This window comes from Leucopleurus acutus (assembly GCF_964270905.1).
Source record: "Leucopleurus acutus genome assembly, chromosome: 2".
NCBI classification, from domain to species: domain Eukaryota; kingdom Metazoa; phylum Chordata; class Mammalia; order Artiodactyla; family Delphinidae; genus Leucopleurus; species Leucopleurus acutus.
The window spans coordinates 78,934,351-78,943,726 of NC_139143.1; positions in this window are offsets into that span (position 1 = coordinate 78,934,351).

A 9,376-nucleotide genomic window follows, 5' to 3' on the forward strand; every position below is an offset into this window, starting at 1 on the left:
AAAAGATCACACTCCCTGAATGCCCATAATAAAATATCTTTGTTGACCATCCATATACATCTTGCCAACATGGTGTACATTGAACAAGAAGAATCTCATAAATTCACTATAATTTTTCCAAGGAAAAATGTATTGGCTATGGAGCTGCCACTAGGAGAAGGGAAAGGAAGAGATGCAGAGTTTAGGGAGGTCCAGAGTCATGCCTCATGCCAACCAGATGATATAATTTTAATTCTGTCAACTCGGACTTTAGGATCTGCAAGTCTGAGGCAAGATAGAATGATACTAAGGAGGGAATCATGACTTAATTCTAAAAACTGACAACTTTAGATTCTGAGGCCGAGTCGAGTACCTGTAATATGCCTACCTGTATGCTTTCTAATAAAGTAGTTCTCACAATCTCAACAGTTGCCTCTCTCTATGATATACTCTTTCTACCCAAGAGGAAGCAGGTGTCTCAGCTTTACAGGGATGACCTTTTAGGCAGGATTAGGTAGAAGATGCAATCTGCCAGCAGATGCAGTCTTATGTGTAATATAGCTTTCTCCTCTGGATGGAGAACTTTCTCCCTGTCTATTTCCTATAATGGGAAAATATGTAAAGAAACCTAGCTTCATAGAAGAGAAGAAAATGCCTTAACAGACATTTTGAGATCTATCCTGTCTACTCAAAGAGATTTTGCCTTTAACTGATCAGTTATCTCAGGTCCTCCTGGTTTTCCCTACAGACTAGTATCATGTTCCCTAAACCACACAGTATTATATCTAGAATCTAGAGCCTGCTGAACTGCCTTGATTGAGTCATTGAAAAGCTCTTTTATCCTAAGTAGAGTAGAACAGGGTTGGCATTTCACAAAAGGAACTTTGATTTCCCCTTATTTTCTACACTAAAATTTCTTTTGTAAAATTCCTACTTAACAAGACCCCTGAGAACAAATTAGATAAAAAATAATACCTCTTAGAGGAGGCCGGGTGATCCAACGCAGAAAGCAAGACATGACAGTAGCCTAATAGGTAGCATTGGACATCTGATAAGAATGTGTCACTTAAATAGAGGAAACTGAGAAGCTGAAAGTCAAAGTTGACACTAGCCTATTAGCACTGTCCAGGAGAAAGTTGTTCCCTGACCCAAGAATATGGCTGTTTATCTTGATTTCCAAAGTGGACATGGATGAAATAGTACATCAGAGCCTGAAGAAGTTAGCATAGTGACAGTGACTGACAGTGCTCACAAATATTTATGTTTGTTTCTTCTTCCTGGACATGCCACTAGTCTACCCCAGGTTTGTCTTATAGAAGATACCCCAACCAGACTCCTGCCCCAACCCTAGCAAAGAAGTGCAGTAAATTGGAGCTCTTCATTCAATGAGAATTTTACCCATTGGGTATTTTAGGAGTTGCCAGTTGGCATACACCTTATCCTCCAAGTACCTGTCCTGTCAGCAGCCTCTCCTGACCCTTGCCCAGTTCCAGATCCCTAGCTACTCACGAAGTGCTCAGCATGCACTTGCTCACTACACCTTCTTACAAGAGTCCTGGGCAACAATGGGCCTCCAGGTCTGTGGAGCTAGAGCCTAACACTAAGCACCTACATAATCTCCAGTGGGGAGGGGACCCACCACTGGGAGTTTACCCTGAGGCTGCAGCTGCAAATTGGCCACAATCAATCTCCATTTGGACTTGCTGCCTGATGGTCCCAGGCTTCTCAAGTAACTAGGGCTCCCAGGTGTCCCTTTGATCTAGGTGGGACCATATGTCTCATTCTCACAGTGGAAATAATTTATGACACTTTCATATCAAGGCAGTTAACGATAGTGTGCCTTCTCAATGCTCTTTCTCTCCTTACCTGCTGGCTTGTTAGAGAAGAGACCTAGGGGAGGGCAGACCCAGAAGATGGAAGGAGCCTGGATCTCTGAATGACAGTGTGGATCTCTGAATGACTCACACTCTGCTGACTGTGTCATGAATAAGAAATAAAGCTTATTTGTGTTAAGTCACTGAGGTGGTGAGGAGGTTTTTACAGCAATTAGTTTAGCCGGACTAAAACAGATATAAATAGTATTTTAAAAAATCAATTGCATTCCTTCAAAGCTCACCAAAAAAATTTCTGATGATCATTTGGCTTCCTCTAAAGCTCCTAGATATCTAATATTCCATGCTAATCAGGAAATGTGAGACTTGGCTCACTCACTTTATTTTTACTATAAACTATATTTTATTTTGGATATTTATTTTTGATGGTCTTCTGACCCACACCCCCCCACACATATGTTTTTTTCTAAAAACTATGCAAGATGCTCCTGGAGAATTCCTTGCCAACATTATTTGTTGTGTATCTTAAGACTTTATTTTTTTTTTTAAGAACAATTTTAGGTTCACAACAAAACACAGTGGAAGGTACAAAGATTTCCCATACACCTCCTGCTCTCACATATGCATAACTTGCCCCATTCTCAACATTCCCAATAGAGTAGTACATTTGAACCTACACTGAAATATCATTATCTCTCAGATTCCATAGTTTACATTAGGGTTCACTCTTGGTGGTGTTCTATGGGTCTGGATAAATTTATAAATGTGTATTCACCATTAGAGTATCATACAGAATAGTTTTACTACCTAAAATCCTATGTGCTCTGCCTATTCATCCCTCATGCCCCTCTAACCCCTAGCAACCACTGATCCTTTTATTGTCTCCATAGCTTTACCTTTTCCAGAAAGTCATATTATTGGAATTGTACAGTATATAACCTTCTCAGATTGGTTTCTTTCACTTAGTAATATGTATTTAAGTTTCCTCCGTGTCTTTTCATGACTTGATAGCTCATTTCTTTTATTTATTTATTTAAAAAGTTTTTTTGTATTATTTTACAATCTACTTTTAAAATTTTTTTTTCAATTTTTTATTTATTTATTTATTTTTATTTTTGGCTGCGTTGGGTCTTCGTTGCTGCACGTGGGCTTTCTCTATTTGCAGTGTGCGGGCTTCTCATTGCGGTGGCTCTAGGCACACACGCTCAGTAGTTGTGGCTCGCAGGCTCAGTAGTTGTGGTGCATGGACTTACTTGCTCCGCAGCATATGGGATTTTCCTGGACCAGGGCTCGAACCTGTGTTCCCTGCATTGGCAGGCGGATCCTTAACCACTGTGCCACCAGGGAAGCCCTCATTTCTTTTTAGCACTAACATTCCATTGTCTGGATGTACCACTTTTTTTTTTGTATCCATTTATCTAGTGAACGACATCTTGGTGCTTCCAAGTTTTGACAATCATAAATAAAGCTGCTATAAACATCTGTGTGCAGATTTTTGTGTGGACATAAGTTTTAAACTCTTTTGGGTAAATACTAAGGAGTATTTTTCAACAATATGAGCATGCCATTCTGGCTACAGTTGATTGATACCAAGAGTGGGCTTATGTCCAAGCTAGATCAATCAACCCTTCCCAGGAGACAGGAACTCTGATTGAAATCAGGTTAGTTTCTCCAAGTAGCTAGACTTGTAACAAATTAACCCAGGAGCTGTGGGTGGTCATTTTCCACATAGATCAGAGAATGAGAGGAAGCCCTTCCACAGAGATACATGAAATGAATGAATGAGATGCACAGAGAGGAACATAGATGAGAGACATAGAACCCGAACAACATTTTCAATTTCTGGTTCTCATCTTTTCCTGGAATCCAACTGCATTCCTGGTCTTGGGTTCTGTGACAAACTGTTGTAGGTTTATAATATATGTATATTATATATCATGATATATAATATATATTATAGTATACATATTAATATATATTAAATTTTTATTGAATTATCTCATTTTTTTTCTTTTTTTGGGGGTGCTGCATCAGGTCTTAGCTGTGGCATGCAGGATCTTTCATTTCGGTGCGTGGGCTTCTCTCTAGTTGTGGCACACAGGCTCCAGAGCACGTGGGCACTGTAGTTTGTGGCATGTGGGCTCTCTAATTGAGGCGTGTGGGCTCAGTAGTTGCAGCACATGGGCTTAGTTGCCCCGCAGCATGTGGGATCTTAGTTCCCCAACCAGGGATTGAACACTCATCCTCTGCATTGGAAGGCTGATTCTTTACCACTGGACCATGAGAGAAGTCCCTATCTCATTGGTTTTTGTATTTCTAACCAAAATAACCCTAACCAATTTTCCTGTTTTAACTTAATAAAGTGGTAATTTACCTGTCCTGTGTAAGTTTAGTTAGATAAGCCCATTTATCAGTAATGAATCAATTCTCACTGCATTTATAAAATCAAGTTTATGGATCCGAAAAGATGAAGACTAAGGTCTATAACAGAGGTACCACTACAACGTATTACCCTTGAGTGATTCTGATCGGTTGGATGACCAATCAACTTGTTTACACAGGTGACATTTATAGCTCATGTCCTCCTTATTAAAACACAGATGAATTGAGGTACTGCCATCAAGATGGTGACATAGGTCATTCCAGACTTCAGTCCTCATAAGAAAAACAACTAGCAACTATCCATAGATAAGAACGTCATTGTGAAAATTCCAGAACCTGGAGGTGAGGCTGAAAAAGAACCCCTGGACCACAGAGACTGAGAAGGACTACATTAGAAGGGTAAAGGAGCAGTTTCACTTTGCATCATCCCTCCCCTAGGCTGCCACTGTGCCACACTGAGAGGGTCTCGCTGAGCCTGTGGTTTCTCCAGTAGGAAAAGAGAGCCCAAGGTGGATATCCAGCTCCCCAGCATTGCGAGATGCTTCGCAGGAGTCCCACTCAGATCTTGACTCATGGGATTCACTTAGGTCCTCAGTATTTCTTCATCAGGACCACCCAGTAATCTATTCTGAGGGGAAGGTCACCTAGACCTAAAGCAATCAGTAAGATGGGCCCACAATTTTATTTAAATTCATGAAGATGCTCTGAAAGTTGTAAGAATGTCCTCATCTCATGATGTCCTCCTAATGCAGGACTTAGATCCAAAACGCTCCTTGGAGATGCTTGGGAAACTAGATAATGTCACTTTTACTCTTCCCCTAACCCATGCTTTCCCCTCCTTGGGTTTCTTCTTCTTTTTTTAAAAAATATTTATTTATTTATTTACCTTTTTTTTTTGTTGTGCTGGGCCTTAGTTGTGGCAGGCGGGCTCCTCAGTTGCGACTCCAAGGCTCCTTAGTTGAGGCTTGCTGGCTCCTTAGTTGCAGCATGCAAGTGGGATCTAGTTCCCTGACCAGGGATCAAACCCAGGCCCCCTGCATTGGGAGGGCAGAGTCTTATCCACTGTGCCACCAGGGAAGTCCCCCCTCCTTGGGTTTCTTTTCTTCTACTCTGAGGCGAAGGCATCCTCTCATGGGGCTTAACACGTGATAATGGGATAGGTGTGCCTAATGGCCCATGTGTTCTCTATAGACTGGCTGTGGGCAGAGTTAGAAAGCACCTTCTTGTTGAGGGTCATGGTCTCGGGCAGCTCTGTCCAATAGATATATAATATGAGCCACATATATAATTTAAAATTTCCTAGTAGCCACACTAGAAAAAAGTTAAAAAAAAGAACAGGTGGAATTAATTGTAATAGTACGTTTTATTTAACTCAATATACCCAAAATTTTATCATTTAACAGGTAATCAATATAAAAAATTAACAAGGTACTTTACAATCTCTTTTTTCTTACTAAGTTTTCAAAATCCCGTATGTAATTTACACTTACGGTGCATTTCAATTTGAACTAGCTACATTTCAAGTGCTCAAAAAATATTCGTCGTTAGTGGCTATTATGTGTGACAGCACATGTAGGTGTAAGATAAAGTCATTGGGGTTATATCAGCCTTAGTTCTTACCACAGGTAAAACTCTGAAAATTACTTAACATCGCTGAGTTGTAGATTCCTCATGAGTAAAATGAGTAACTTTTCTACCTCAAAATGTTTAAACTCATCATATCTAAAACTTACAATATCTTCTCTTTATTTCCTGAACTTTCTGTTACTGCCCTATTACTATCTTAGTTGGTGGCCTTGTCATTCCACCTTAGGCCAAAACACAACAACAACAACAAAAAAAGTCTCTCTCCCTGCACGTCCAGCCAGTCGCCAAGTTCTCTCAAACATTTCCTTAACTAAGTCCACTTCTCTCCATTCCTACTCCTGCTTCAGAGCTTCATAATGTCCAGGTTATCCTCTCCCTAATTCATTTTCTGGATGATTAGTAGTGTCTGTCCCCTGACCATGACCTAGAGCAGAGGTCACAAAGCTGTGGGGCTCTACAAAAATGCTTGTTTTCAAACAATTTTTTAAATTAGTCTTAAACATTTAAAAATTAGTAGATTTTACATGAAATGCCCAAACTCTGATTTCCTTGGACAGTCAGAAGATCTAGCAACATGTTATTTTAACCTCCTGGCAATGGCCAACTGAAACAGAGTAGCAACTGCTCCCTTGGATGAGGGACTCTTTCTTCAGCTCATCATAGCCCCACCTGGCCCAACTCACCACCTGGAAAGTACATTCAAAATTCCTAGGATTGCATTTAAAGCCTTTCATGATTTATCCTGTGTCTCTTCAGCCTCATTTCATGTTAGTACTTCTTCATATTTTGTTCCAATAAAATCAAACTACAGGGCTTCCCTGGTGGCACAGTGGTTGAGGACCCGCCTGCCAATGCAGGGGACAAGGTTTTGAGCCCTGGTCCGGTTAGATCCCACATGCCGCAGAACAACTAAGCCTGTGCATCACAACGGCTGAGACTGTGCTCTAGAGCCCGCGTGCCACCACTACTGAAGCCTGTGCTCCTAGAGCCCGTGCTCTGCAACAGGAGAAGCCACTGCGTTGAGAAGCCCACGCACCACAACTAAGAGTATCCGCCGCTCACCGCAACTAGAGAAAGCCCGTGCACAGCAATGAAGACCCAACACAGCCAAAAATAAATTAAATAAATAAATAAATAAATAAAAATCAAACTACAAATATCTCAGCAAAAATGCCTCACTACCCATGACTTGATAATTTTGTGTGTTTAGAATGTTCTTCCCTACCTAGAAGCTAGCTGAACTACTACTCATCCTTGGAAATTCAGCTTACACATCACATCTTCTAGAAAGGTTTGCTTAATTCCCTTATCCCACCCCTTTCCTGATATAAGTTCAGTTAGACTCTCCACTCTGTTACCTCTATACCCATGACTATTCCAGTCATCATGTTAATCACTTCATTGTGTTTTGTTTGCTTATATATCTCTCTTCTCTACTATACTGTGGGTTCCTGGCACTTAAAAAACATGTCTTTAAAAAAAAAATCACTGTAAACCCAGCATGCAGTACAGTGCTTGGCACATATTACCGTTTTTAGAGACCAATAAGTAATACCCCTTTCTTACTCACCCAACTTTGGAACAAACTGAGAGTAGCAAGTCATGCAGAGGGAATCAAACATCAGCTTTCTCACCAATGAAAAGTACTTTGGAGGAAGTGGCTTCAGTTGTGTGACCTCAGTGGGTTCTCTGATAACTCACCGCTGTACTAGGCAGATTTACCATGCCAGCCACAGGCAGTCTAGACACTTATCGGCCTCTGCAACAGGGACAGACTCCTTTTGTATGGACAGTGGCAGATTAGAGCATGGAGAAGCCTGGTAGCACAAAGAGAAAACCCAGGTGGCACTAGGGCAAGCTCGCTCAATTGCTTCTCCTAAATTTATCAATCAAATAAATCACATCTCCTTGATAATATTCTTCCTGAAGTATGGACAGAAAATCTCTTCCTTTTATGAAAACAGAGGAATAAACGGTGTGTACTCCTAACAGTCCAGAGCAGAGATCCAATAAGTAAATGAGTGATATTAATTTGAAGATGAAATCAAATTGACAATGCATATTATTAGTACCCAGCCACAAATCTGTTGTGTGACTGTGTTAGCGTTTGCTATGGTAATAAACCATATCGATATCTCATGACTTACAATGTAAACTTTTATTTCTTGCCCAGGCTAACTGAGGGTTGCAGGTCAGCTGAGGTTTTTCTGGGCTCAGCTGGGCTTAGCTACAGGCTGTGGGCTGGGTTCAAGTTTCCTCTGTCATCTCATTCTAGGAAGTGTTTTGAAGGAGCAGTCAAATCAAACCATGAAACCTCAATGAAGTGTCTGAATGGATGCAGCAAATACCTTGTACATTTACATCACTTTGGCATGTCCATAGCCAAGCCAAAAGCCAGTGAATCAGGGATGTCCACTTCTCCCAAAGGATACTTGAGCAAATCACCTGACAATGAGAAAGCATATATAATTCTCTTATAGGTAGGGAGCCAATAGTTGGAAGTAGTAATCCAATCTATTACAGTGACTTGAAACAAATTTCTTCTCCTCTATGGACCACATTTTCTTCATCTGTAATATATGGGAATGAAGATTCCTGTTTTTGACCACGCATCTGGGCACTATAGCCCAGACAAGTTGACATGGAACATGAACCATCACAGTTTCCCCTGCAGAAAGTGGGGTTTGTTAGATATGACCCATGAGCATTGTAGATCTTTTCTCTGCATTGTGCTATGTTACTTCACTCTCCAAACTATTGCATTTGAGTTCAAATCACCTCTGTGCCCTCATCACTGCTCCATGGAGCAAAAGGTGCTGATTTCCCAACAGAAGCATCTTCTTGTGTAAATTCGTATCCTGATGTTGGAGCCCCAGTGATTTCCCCCAGAGGATTTCACATTCCTCTCCTTTCTAGTGGTGCACCTGTTAACTTACCACCTCCTGAATCAGCTCTTATCCCCATTTACTTCACTAGAATCTTTGTGAGTGGGTTCATGGTTTTTCATTTCATTATAGTATTGCATGACTTAAAGGCGTGTTCCATTTCTTGGTATATATGTATGTATTAATGTTATAAAAATAAAAGTGTGAGAACTTGATAAATAATGCAATCTTTAAACCCAAGGAGAAAGAGGAACAGATTTTTTTTTTTACATCTTTATTGGAGTATAATTGCTTTACAATGGTGTGTTAGTTTCTGATTTATAACAAAGTGAATCAGTTATACATATACATATGTTCCCATATCTCTACCCTCTTGCGTCTCCCTCCCTCCCACCCTCCCTATCCCACCCCTCCAGGCGGTCACAAAGCACCGAGCTGATCTCCCTGTGCTATGCGGCTGCTTCCCACTAGCTATCTACCTTACGTTTGGTAGTGTATATATGTCCATGCCTCTCTCTCGCTTTGTCACAGCTTACCCTTCCCCCCCAATATCCTCAAGTCCATTCTCTAGTAGGTCTGTGCCTTTATTCCTGTCTTACCCCTAGGTTCTTCATGACATTTTTTTTTCTTAAATTCCATATATATGTGTTAGCATACGGTTTTTGTCTTTCTCTCTCTGACTTACTTCACTCTGTATGACAGACTCTAGGT